Source organism: Neovison vison, chromosome 4 (assembly GCF_020171115.1).
Source record: "Neovison vison isolate M4711 chromosome 4, ASM_NN_V1, whole genome shotgun sequence".
Taxonomy (NCBI): Eukaryota; Metazoa; Chordata; class Mammalia; order Carnivora; family Mustelidae; genus Neogale; species Neogale vison.
This window is the reverse complement of record NC_058094.1, coordinates 106,920,054-106,932,790: the sequence shown is the minus strand read 5'-3', so window position 1 is coordinate 106,932,790 and position 12,737 is coordinate 106,920,054.

Below are 12,737 nucleotides of genomic sequence, written 5' to 3'. Positions count from 1 at the left end.
CAAATCGTCTCCCTCTTTGGTGTTTTCCAGGCTCCCAGACCCAGAAACTGTCTCCAGAATCTTTCTTTTTTTTTTTTTTTTTTTTCCCAATTTATTTATTTTCAGAAAAACAGTATTCATTATTTTTTCACCACACCCAGTGCTCCATGCAAGCTGTGCCCTCTATAATACCCACCACCTGGTACCCCAACCTCCCACCCCCCCGCCACTTCAAACCCCTCAGACTGTTTTTCAGAGTCCATAGTCTCTCATGGTTCACCTCCCCTTCCAATTTACCCAAATTCCCTACTCCTCTCTAACGCCCCTTGTCCTCCATGCTATTGGTTATGCTCCACAAATGAGTGAAACCATATGATAATTGACTCTCTCTGCTTGACTGATTTCACTCAGCATAATCTCTTCCAGTCCCGTCCATGTTGCTACAAAAGTTGGATATTCGTCCTTTCTGATGGAGGCATAATACTCCATAGTGTATATGGACCACATCTTCCTTATCCATTCATCCGTTGAAGGGCATCTTGGTTCTTTCCATAGTTTGGCGACTGTGGCCATTGCTGCTATAAACATTGGGGTACAGATGGCCCTTCTTTTCACGACATCTGTATCTTTGGGGTAAATACCCAGGAGTGCAATTGCAGGGTCGTAGGGAAGCTCTATTTTTAATTTCTTGAGGAATCTCCACACTGTTCTCCAAAGAGGCTGCACCAACTTGCATTCCCACCAACAGTGTAAGAGGGTTCCCCTTTCTCCACATCCTCTCCAACACATGTTGTTTCCTGTTTTGTTAATTTTGGCCATTCTAACTGGTGTAAGGTGATATCTCAATGTGGTTTTAATTTGAATCTCCCTGAGGGCTAATGATGATGAGCATTTTTTCATGTGTCTGATAGCCATTTGTATTTCTTGATTGGAGAAGTGTCTGTTCATATCTTCTGCCCATTTTTTGATGTGTTTGTCTGTTTCGTGTGGGTTGAGTTTGAGGAGTTCATTATAGATCCTGGATATCAACCTTTTGTCTGTACTGTCATTTGCAAATATCTTCTCCCATTCCGTGGGTTGCCTCTTTGTTTTTTTGACTGTTTCCTTTGCTGTGCAGAAGCTTTTGATTTTGATGAAGTCCCAGAAGTCTATTTTCGCTTTTGTTTCCTTTGCCTTTGGAGACGTATCTTGAAAGAAGTTGCTGTGGCTGATATCGAAGAGATTACTGCCTATGTTCTCCTCTAAGATTCTGATAGATTCCTGTCTCACGTTGAGGTCTTTTATCCATTTTGAGTTGATCTTTGTGTACGGTGTAAGAGAATGGTCGAGTTTCATTCTTCTACATATAGCTGTCCAGTTTTCCCAGCACCATTTATTGAAGAGACTGTCTTTTTTCCACTGTATATTTTTTCCTGTTTTGTCGAAGATTAATTGACCATAGAGTTGAGGGTCCATATCAGGGCTCTCTACTCTGTTCCACTGGTCTATGTGTCTGTTTTTATGCCAGTACCATGCTGTCTTGGTGATCACAGCTTTGTAATAAAGCTTGAAATCAGGTAAGGTGATGCCGCCAGCTTTATTTTTGTTTTTCAACGTTTCCTTAGCGATTCGGGGTCTCTTCTGATTCCATACAAATTTTAGGATTATTTGCTCCAGCTCTTTGAAGAATGCCGGTGGAATTTTGATCGGAATGGCATTAAAAGTATAGATTGCTCTAGGCAGTATAGACATTTTAACGATGTTTATTCTTCCGATCCAAGAGCATGGAATGGTCTTCCATCTTTTTGTGTCTTCTTCAATTTCTTTCATGAGTGTTCTATAGTTCCTCAAGTATAGATCCTTTACCTCTTTAGTTAGGTTTATTCCCAGGTATCTTATGGTTCTTGGTGCTATAGTAAATGGAATCGATTCTCTAATTTCCCTTTCTGTATTTTCCTTGTTAGTGTATAAGAAAGCCACTGATTTCTGCACATTGACTTTGTATCCTGCCACGCTGCTGAATTGCTGTATGAGTTCTAGTAGTTTGGGGGTGGAGTCTTTTGGGTTTTCCATATAAAGAATCATGTCATCTGCGAAGAGAGAGAGTTTGACTTCTTCATTACCAATTTGGATACCTTTTATTTCTCTCTGTTGTCTGATTGCTGTTGCTAGGACTTCTAATACTATGTTGAACAAGAGTGGTGAAAGTGGGCATCCTTGTCTTGTTCCTGATCTCAACGGGAAGGCTGCAAGCTTTTTCCCCTTGAGGATGATATTTGCTGTGGGTCTTTCATAGATAGATTTGATGAGGTTCAGGAATGTTCCCTCTATCCCTATACTTTGAAGCGTTTTAATCAGGAACGGATGTTGGATTTTGTCAAATGCTTTTTCTGCATCAATTGAGAGGACCATGTGGTTCTTCTCTCTTCTCCTATTAATTTGTTGTATCACATTGATTGATTTACGAATGTTGAACCATCCTTGTAGCCCAGGGATGAATCCCACCTGATCATGGTGGATAATCTTTTTAATGTGTTGTTGGATCCTGTTGGCTAGGATCTTGTTGAGAATCTTAGCATCCATATTCATCAGTGATATTGGTCTGAAATTCTCCTTTTTGGTATGGTCCTTGCCTGGTTTGGGGATCAGGGTAATGCTGGCTTCATAGAAAGAGTCTGGAAGTTTTCCTTCTGCTTCAATTTTTTGAAACAGCTTCAGGAGAATAGGTGTTATTTCTTCTTGGAAGGTTTGGTAGAATTCCCCAGGGAATCCGTCAGGTCCTGGGCTCTTGTTTTTTGGGAGATTTTTGATCACTGCTTCAATCTCGTTATTAGATATCGGTCTATTCAGGTTGTCGATTTCTTCCTGGTTCAATTTTGGTAGTTTATATTTTTCCAGGAATGCATCCATTTCATCAAGGTTGCTAAGCTTATTGGCATATAACTGTTCGTAGTAACTTCTGATGATTGTTTCTACTTCCTTGGTGTTAGTTGTGATCTCTCCCCTTTCATTCATAATTTTATGAATTTGGGATTTCTCTCTTTTCTTTTGGATTAGTGTAGCCAGTGGCTTATCGATCTTATTGATTCTTTCAAAAAACCAGCTTCTAGTTTCATTGATACGTTCTACTGTATCTCTGGTTTCTCCCTCATTGATCTCAGCTCTAATCTTGATGATTTCCCTTCTTATGTGTGGAGTTGGTTTGATTTGTTGTTGATCCTCCAGTTCTTTAAGGTGTAGAGACAGCTGGTGTGTTCTGGATTTTTCAATTTTTTTGAGCAAGGCTTGGATGGCTATATATTTTCCCCTTAGGACCGCCTTTGCTGTATCCCATAGGTTTTGGACCGAAGTGTCTTCATTCTCATTGGTTTCCATGAATTGTTTCAGTTCTTCTTTGATCTCCTGGTTGATCCAAGCATTCTTAAGCAAGGTGGTCTTTAGCTTCCAGGTGTTTGAGTTCCTTCGGAACTTTTCCTTGTGATTGAGCTCCAGTTTCAAAGCATTGTGATCTGAGAATATGCAGGGAATAATCTCAGTCTTTTGGTATCGGCTGAGTCCTGATTTGTGACCCAGTATGTGGTCTATTCTGGAGAAGGTTCCGTGTGCACTTGAGAAGAATGAGTATTCTGCTGTTTTAGGGTGGAATGTTCTGTATATATCTATGAGGTCCATCTGGTCCAATGTGTCGTTCAATGCTCTTGTTTCTTTATTGATTTTCTGCTTCGATGATCTGTCTAATTCTGAAAGAGGCGTGTTAAGATCACCTACGATTAGTGTATTCATATCAATATGACTCTTTATCTTGATTAACAGTTTTCTTAAGTAATTGGCTGCTCCCATATTGGGAGCATAGATATTTACAATTGTTAGATCATCTTGGTGGATAGTCCCTTTAAGGATTATGTAGTGTCCTTCTGTATCTCTGACTACGGTCTTTAGTTTGAAGTCTAATTTATCTGATATGAGAATCGCTACCCCAGCCTTCTTTTGAGTCCCATTGGCATGAAAGATGCTTCTCCACCCCTTCACTTTCAGTCTGCGTGTATCTTTAGGTTCAAAATGGGTCTCTTGTAGACAGCATATGGATGGGTCCTGTCGTTTTATCCAATCTGCAACCCTGTGCCGTTTTATGGGTGCATTGAGGCCATTCACATTGAGAGTGATTATTGATAGATACGTTTTTATTGACATCGAGTTACCTTTGAAGTCTTTCTTTCTGTAGACTGTCTCTATATTTCTGTTCAATGCTATTCTTGGGATTTTCCCTCTTTTATAGAACCCCCCTTAATATTTCCTGCAGTATCGGCTTGGTGGTTGCATAGTCTTTTAAGTCTTGCCGGTCTTGGAAACTCTTTATCTCTCCATCCATTTTGAATGTCAGTCTTGCTGGATAAAGTATTCTTGGCTGCATGTTCTTCTCATTTAGTGCCCTGAATATATCTTGCCAGCCTCTTCTGGCTTGCCAGGTCTCTGTGGACAGGTCTGACGTTATTCTGATGGGCTTCCCTCTGTAAGTAAGGAGCCTCTTTGCCCTGGCAGCTTTCAAGAGATTATACCTACAATTATAATTTCTCAATTTGACTATCAGGTGTCGTGATGTTTTTTTGGAGTGTATAATCTTGGGTGGAGACCGTTCAGCCTCTAGTACATGAACGCTGGTTTCATTCGCGAGATTCGGAAAGTTTTCATGAAGGACTTGTTCCACGACATCTTCTAGACTTCTTTCTTTCTCCTCCCCTTCAGGAATTCCAATAATTCTGACGTTGGAACGCTTCATGGCATCACTTATTTCCCTAATTCTGCTTTCGTGGGATCTAAGCTGTTTGTTCCAGGCTTCCTCCTGATCCTTTCTCTCTATCTGTTTGTTCTCCAGATCACTAATTCTGTCTTCTGTCTCAGTTACCCTAGCTTTGAGAGAGTTTAGATTGGATTGGAACTCATTGAGAGCATTGTGGACCTCCTCCCTGGTAGCTTTAAGCTCCGCCCTAACATTGTGAACATCCTGTCTGGTCGCTTTCAGTTCGGCTCTAATCAATTCTGTTTGGTCATCCATGGCTTTCTCCAACCTAGCTATTGCCTGGATAATTGTTAGCCTGAATTCTCTTTCCGACATATTGTCTATGTTGATAGCCGTTAGCTCTGTTGCGGAAGGTCCATCCTCTGTATTTTTCTTCTGTTGGGCATTCCTCCTCCTAGTCATTCTGGTGGGAGAAGACTGAACAGATGTAGCTGGATGTATCAACTCTGGTGCAGTCAAGGTGCACCCTGGAACACTTCCTGATCTCCGTCTCAGAAGCCTCAGTCTGGGTGCAGAAGCTGAATAAATTCCCCCTTGGATGCTGGCAGTGCAGGTTCCAAGTTGAAGACCCTGGGGGCGCAGGATCTTTTGCTCGTCCCCAAAGCCAAGGCAGTGGCGGCTGTCTGGGAGCTCCCGACCGCCAGAGACGTTCCAAGCAGCGATCGCACACTGAGATTTTGCCGCCAGCCCCAGCTGGGAGTGCCCGGCTTGCGCGCACCTCTTTTCAGAGGCGGCTGTGGGTCGGGCGCGCGTCTGGGGCACTGAGAACGGGGCGCTGGTCCGTAAGCCGCAGGCTGGGCTTTTGCGCGCCTCTGTCCGGGGAAGAGTTTCGCGGGCGCGAGGCTTAGACTTTGAAACAATGGCCCGGGTCAAGAAGCGCCCCAGGGCCTTAGAAACCCAGGAGAGCTGGAGCGACGTGCACGCGCATCTCAAGCTTTGTGGTAGGGCTAGCGCGCGTTCTGCAGACCGGCTCCCATCCCCTCACAGGAGCCGGAACCCCGCGCTCTGGGGCACGCTGGCGGCTTAGGGACCAGGAGCCGGTTTCTCCGCCGCACTCTCTCTGCCTCCGCGCCGGGGAGGCCGTCTGGGACCGGGGACTCAAGCCCCTGTCCCTAGCCGCCCCGATTCCCACAGTTTGCCCCCGCGATCCTTTGCTCTTTTGGAGTGCTTTCAACCAGTCTCCGAGTTAATGCTGGTCCCCAGACGCAGGGCACTCTCGCTCGTATCGGGGTATTACTTTTGCACCGGTCGCCTCTGGTGGCTCCCTCCCCCTTTTGTTTATCTTCCGATATCAGTCCGCTGTTCCCATTCCGCTTTACCTGCTCACTGGCGTCTTCTGCCCCTGTAGAGATCCAGACGTGTATAATTCTGATCTCAGGCTGATTTCATGGGTGATCAGAGTTCTTTGGTAGGTAATCAGCTCACTTTGGGGTACCAGCTGAAAAGACGCCTCTTCCTAGTACCCCGCCATCTTGTCCCCCCCCTCCAGAATCTTTCTTGTGGTTAACCTGATACTGAAAACAGCAGTCTTACCTTCCTGCAGAGGCACCAAACTCTTGGGAGCTGGGCAGAATACCTAGAGAGGAAGAATATCCATGGCCCCATGAAGCCACCCGTACCTTTTGGGACCATCCTGGACACAGAATCCAGACAATATAGCATGAGCTACTGTGTCCATGACACCTTAATTACAGTACATTATGAGCTTCCCTCAGGGCCTGCAGATCGGGCCTCTGATCACCTAGGCCCTCACCCTATCCCTAGTTCGCACTTGCAGATTTTGTCTCCAAAACCCTGGCCCTCATGCCCTCCAGGATGGGGCTTCTGGAGCCACAACGGAATACTGTTCCTACCCTACTGAAGGAAACTCTGCCCTTCACTGTTGCCCAAATCCTGAAGATTAAGAGCAAAGTAAAAACCACCTGAGCCCACCTCAATTTCCCAGTACGCTCCAGACCCAGGTGTACATTCTGACACACAGTGAGCACCTGCCTCCAGGTAGACATCCAAGTCAAAGGCCCTGAATCAGAAGTTTGAACATGCCATGACCATATTAATTCATTCATACCCTAGTTTAGATTTTTAGGAGCCTGTCCCCAGAGGCCTGTTCTCCAATAGCAATTATATTACAACATGTGGTCCTTGAGCCACACAACAGAACCCTTGTTGTCTCCAGAAGGATACATTGCTTTTGGTAGCTGTGTCCAAGGCTCAAGATAGGAGAATCCTGCATGGGCCCCTGACCACCCCAACATTCTAACATCTTCCTGTATACAAACCAGCATTGTGATCCAACAGCATGAAATACCATGTCAACTCAGCCCCCTTAAAACTTCGTCCCAGAGCCACCAGATCGAACCTGCCATGTTCCTGAGTTGCACTGGTCAATGGAGGTGTGCTTCCTAGGCATCTGTGTGGGAGAGCTCTGCTACCCAAAATTTCCATATGGGAGACACTGGAACAAACAAACCAGCCTCGCTCTGTCCAGTAGAAGGAAACCTTGCTCTTTGGAGCATCTTACAAGCCACAGAGTGGGAAATCCTCCATGGGCCCATCATTTGTCCCTCATCATAGACACAAACTCCAATGTGAGCAAACATCTGACATCCTCCCTTACTCAGGTGCTGGATAATTTGAATCAGCCACTTCACACTGGAACTGCCTTCTTCTTGGCAATTAATTTAACAGTAGCTTGTGCTTACAATTCCATCCTCACCCTCCTGTTCCACAAGCCCTCTCAATAGGGAATTCTGGAGACATAACGCAGCATTCTGCCTGCTCCATTGAAAGAAGAAGTACCTGGTGAGTCTGCCCAGACCCCACATGAGGATCTACCTGTATGGCCCTTGACAAGACTGTAATATCATAGTTTTCTGTGGGCACCCAGGCTCTGTCTGACATAGCCTGAGCCATGATCCCCAGTCAGCCATCCAGACGGTGGGCCCCATTTCCTGTAGGTGTGACTTCCTGTGGCCAAAAACAACATCTCTACTCAACCCGGATATTCAGGCCTCTGTCCCAGACTGTAGCTCAAACCCATGCCTATGGGGGAACCTGACACACCAGAGTACTCCTCCTTCCCAACCCTCTGAGTGGGAACCATCTGCATGGCTCATGAGACCACGGTCACACATGGAAGACTCCCTGGATACAAACAGGCATTGTGATCCTCAGTGTGAGCTTTCTTTCAAACAAAACCCCTCGGTATCTGGATCAGGAGCCCACAGAGTGGGGCTGCCAGGTCCCTAGTGCCAAATCCTCACCCTTGTTCGTGTTTTCCAGGCTCCCAGACCCAGAATCTGTCTCTGGAATCCGTCTTTGGGTGTCCTCTGAGACTAAAAACAACAGTCTTCCCTTTCCCCAGAGACACCAAACTCTTGGGAGCTGAGCAGAATCCCCAGAGATTTTTAATATCCCATGGCTTCATGAAGCCACCCCTACCTTTTGTGACCATCATGGACACACACCTGACAGAAAAGCCTGCCCTACCGCCTCCATGACACCTTAATTTCAATACACTATAAGCTGCCATCAGAGCCTGCACATCGGGCCTGTGGTCACCTTGGCTCTCACTCTAACCCTAGTTTGCTTTTGCGGATTTCTCTCCCCAAAGCGCTGACCCACATGCCCTCCAGAATGGGGCCTCTGGTGCCACACCAGATGACTGTCCCTACGCTCCTGAAGAAAATCTGCTCTTTACGGTTGCCCAAACATTGAAGATTAAGAGCAAAGTAAAAATCCCCTGAGCCCACCTCAATCTCGAAGAAGGCTCTGGACCCAAATGCACATTCTGACTCACAATGAGGCCCTGCCTCCAGGCAGACATCCAAGTCAAAGGCCCTGAGTCAGAAGTTTGAACCTGCCATGACTATAGGGCTTCATTGATACACTAGTTTAGATGTTTAGGCGCCTGTCCCCGAGACATCTTCTCCAGTACCAACTTATATTCCAACATGTGGTCCTTGAGCCACACAACAGACCTCCTGCTGTGCCCAGAAGGATCCCTTACTCTTGGTAGCTGTGTCCATGTCTCAGTGTAGGAGAATCCTGCATGGCCCCTGACCACCCCAACATTCTAACATCTCCCTGGTACAAACTAGCATTGTGATCCAATAGCATAAAACTCCATGTCAACTCAGGACACTTGGAACTTCACCCCAGAGCCACCAGATCGAACCTGTCATGTTCCTCGGCTGCAGTGGTCAATGGAGTTGTGCTTTCAGGAATCCATGAGGGATAGCTCTGCTACACAAACATTCCATAATGTGGGCCTGTAGCAAACAAACAAGACACCGCCTGTTTAATAGAAGGAAACATTGCTGTTTTGAGCATCTCATAAGTCAGCGTGGGAAATCCACCAAGGCCTCCTAACACCGTCCTTCCATTTGGCAGTCATCATAGACACAAACTCCAGTGTGAGAAAACATCTGATATCCACCCTTACTCACGTGCTGGATATCGCGTGTAAGTTGCTGCACACTGGAACTGCCTTCTGCTTGTACTGCAGTTAAACCTTAGCTTGTGTTTATAATTCCATCCTCACCCTCCTTTTGCCCCCACCCTCTTGATAGGAAATTCTTGAGCCACAACGAAGCATTCTGCATGCCCCCAGGAAAGAAGAGTTGCCTGGTGAGTCTTCCTAGAAACCCCACATTAGGGTCCACCAGCAATGCCCTCGAAAGGACCCTAATATCTTGGGCCACCATGGGCACTCAGGCTCTGTATGACACAGCCTGAGCTAAGACCTTCATTCAGCCATGCAGACAGTGGACCTCATAAACTGCAGGTGGGACATGCTGTGGCCTGAAGCAGTCACATCTATTCAACTTGGTTATTTAAGCATCTCTCCTCTGACCGTAGCTCAAATCACTGCCTATGGGGGAAATTGTAGCACAGGAGTACTCTTCCTTCCCGATGGCAGGAATCCTGGCTGGTGAGATGGGTGTCCAACCCTCAGAGTGGGAACCAGCTGCATGGCCCATGAGACCACGGTCACACTTGGGAGCCACCTTGGGCACAAACAGGCATTGTGACCCTCAGCGTGAGTGTGCTTTCAAACACACCTCTGTAGCTGAACCAGGAGTCTGCAGAGTAGGCGTGCCAGGGCCTTAGGGCCAAAGCCTCACACTTGTTCATGTTTTCCAGGCACCCAGACCCAGAAACTTTCTCTGGAATCCCTCTTTTGGTGGTCGCCTCAGACGGAAAACAGCAATCTTCACTTCCTCTGGAGACACCAAACTCTTGGGAGCTGGTTAGAATCCCCAGAGATGAAGAATCTCTCATGGCCATATGAAGACTCCCATACATTTTGCGACCGTCCTGGACACACTATCCAGACAGAAAAGCCTGTGCTACCACCTCCATGACTCCCTAATTTCAGTACACTATGAGCTGCCCTCAGGGCCTGCAGATTGGGCCTGTGATCACCTTGGCCCTCACACTAACCCTAGTTTTCATTTGCAGACTTCTGTTCCCAAAGTCCAGGCCCACATGCCCTCCGGTATTCTGTCTCTGGAGCCCTGGACAAGTGTGTGTACGTTCCTGAAGGAAACTCTGCCCTTCACTGTTGCCAAAACCCTGAAGGTTAGGAGCAAAGTACAAAGCCCCTGAGCCCACCTCAATTCAAAGGAAAACTATGGACCCAAATGCACATTATGACACACAATGAGGACCTGCCTCCAGTTAGACATCCAAGTCAAAGGCCCTAAGTCAGAAGATTGAACCTGACATGCCTTGGGACTTCATCTGTACCCAAGCTTAGGTTTTCAGGTGCCGGTCGCCAGAGACCTGTTCTACAATACCAACTTATATTCCAACATGTAGTCCCTGAGCCACACAACAGAACCTCTCCTGTCCCCAGAAGGATAAATTGCTTTTGGTAGCTTTGTTCAAGAATCAGTGTAGTAGAATCGTGCATGGGCCCCTGACCACCCCAACATTCTAACGTCTCCCTGGATGCAAACCAGCACTGTGATACAACAGCATGAAATTCCATGTCTTCTCAGGCCTCTTGGAACTTCACCCCAGAGTCACCAGATCAAACCTGCGATGTTTCTCAGCTGCAAAGGTCAGTGGAGTTGTGCTTTCCTGTCATCCAGGTGAGATTGCTCTGCTACCCAAACTTTCCATATGGGGGACTCTGGAGCAATGAAACCAGACTCCGCCTCTCCAGTAGAAAGAAACCTTGCTGTTTGGAGCATCTCAAAAGCCCAAGTGTGGGAAATCCTCCATGGCCTTGGGATGCCACCCCGCCATTAGTCGGTCATCATAGATGCAAACTCCAGTGTGAGCAAGCATCTGACATCCGCCCTTAGTCAGGTGCTAGATATCTCAAATCAGCCACTGCACACTGGAGCTGCCTACCGCTTGGCACTGAATTTAACCACAGCTTGTGTTTACAATTCCATCCTCAACCTCCTGATCCACAAACCCACTTGATAGGGAATTCTGGAGCAACAACCAGCATTCTGCCTATCAAACAGAAAGAAGTCCTGCCTGGTGATTCTGCCCAGAAACCCCACATGAGAATCCACCTGCATGGCCCTCGACGGCCAAATAATATCATAGGCTGCAATGGGCACTCAGGCTCTGTCTGACACATCCTGAGCCACAACCTCCAGACAGCCATGTAGACAGGGGTCCCCGGATTCTGTAGGTGGGAAATGCTGTGACCCAAAGCCGTCATCTCTATTCAACCTGGCTATTCAGGCGTCTCTCCCAAGACCATAGCTCAAATCCCTGCCTATAGGGGAACCTTAAGCACAAGAGTACTCCTAATTCCTGATGGTAGGAAACCTGGCTGTTGAGATGGGTGTCCAAACCTCAGAGTGGGAACCAGCTACATGGCCCATGAGATCAAGGCCTCTCATGGGAGCTGCCTTGGGCACAAAGAGGCATTGTGTCTCTCATCATGAGGCTACTTTCAAACAAACTCCCTCGGTAGCTGGACCAGGAACCCACAAAGCAGGCCTGCCAGGTTCCTAGGTCCAAATCCTCAATTTCATTTATGTTTTCCAGGTGCCCAAAACAAGGATCTGTCTCTGGAATCTCTCTTGTGGGTGACCCCTGAGACGGAAAACAGCAGTCTTCCCTTCCCCCAGAGACAACAAACTCTTGGAAGCTGGGCAGAATCCCCAGAGACGAGGAATCTCTCATGGCACCATGAAACACTCCTACATTTTATGACCATCCTGGACACACAATCCAGATAGAAGAGCCTGCGCTACCGCCTCTATGACTCCTTATTTTCAGTACAATATAAGCTGCACTCAGGGCCTGCAGATCGGGCCTGTCATCACCTCGACCCTCGCCCTAACCCTAGTTCACGTTTCCATATTTCTGTCCCCAAATCCCTGGCCCACATGCCCTCAGGACGGGGCCTCTAAAGCTATACCAAACGACTGTGCCTACCCTCCCTAAGGAAGCTCTATCCTCACTGTTTCCAAACCTTGAAGATTAGGAGCAAAGTACAAAGCCACTGAGCACACCTCCATTTTGAAGAATGCTCTGGACCCAAACGCACGCTCTGACACACAATGAGACCCTGTCTTTAGGCAGATATCCAAGTCAAAGACCCTGAGTCAGCAGATTGAACCTGACATGCCTGTAGGATTTCATTTATATCAGAGCTTAGATTTTCAGGTTCCTATCCCCAGGGGCCTGTTACCCAATACCAACTTATATTCCAATCTGTGGTACCTGAGCCACACTACAGAACCCCTCCTGTCCCCAGAAGTATACCCTGCCTTTGATAGCTGTGTCCAAGTTACAGTGTAGGAGAATCCTGCATGGCCCTCTGACCACACCAACATTCTAACTTCTCCATGGATCCCAAGAAGCATTGTGATCCAACAGCATGCAACACCATGTCAACTCAGGCTAGTTGGAACTTAGCCCCAAAGCCACCAGATCGAACCTGCCATTTCCTCAGCTTCAATGGACATTGGAGGTGTGCTTTCTAGGTATCAATGCGGGAGAGCTC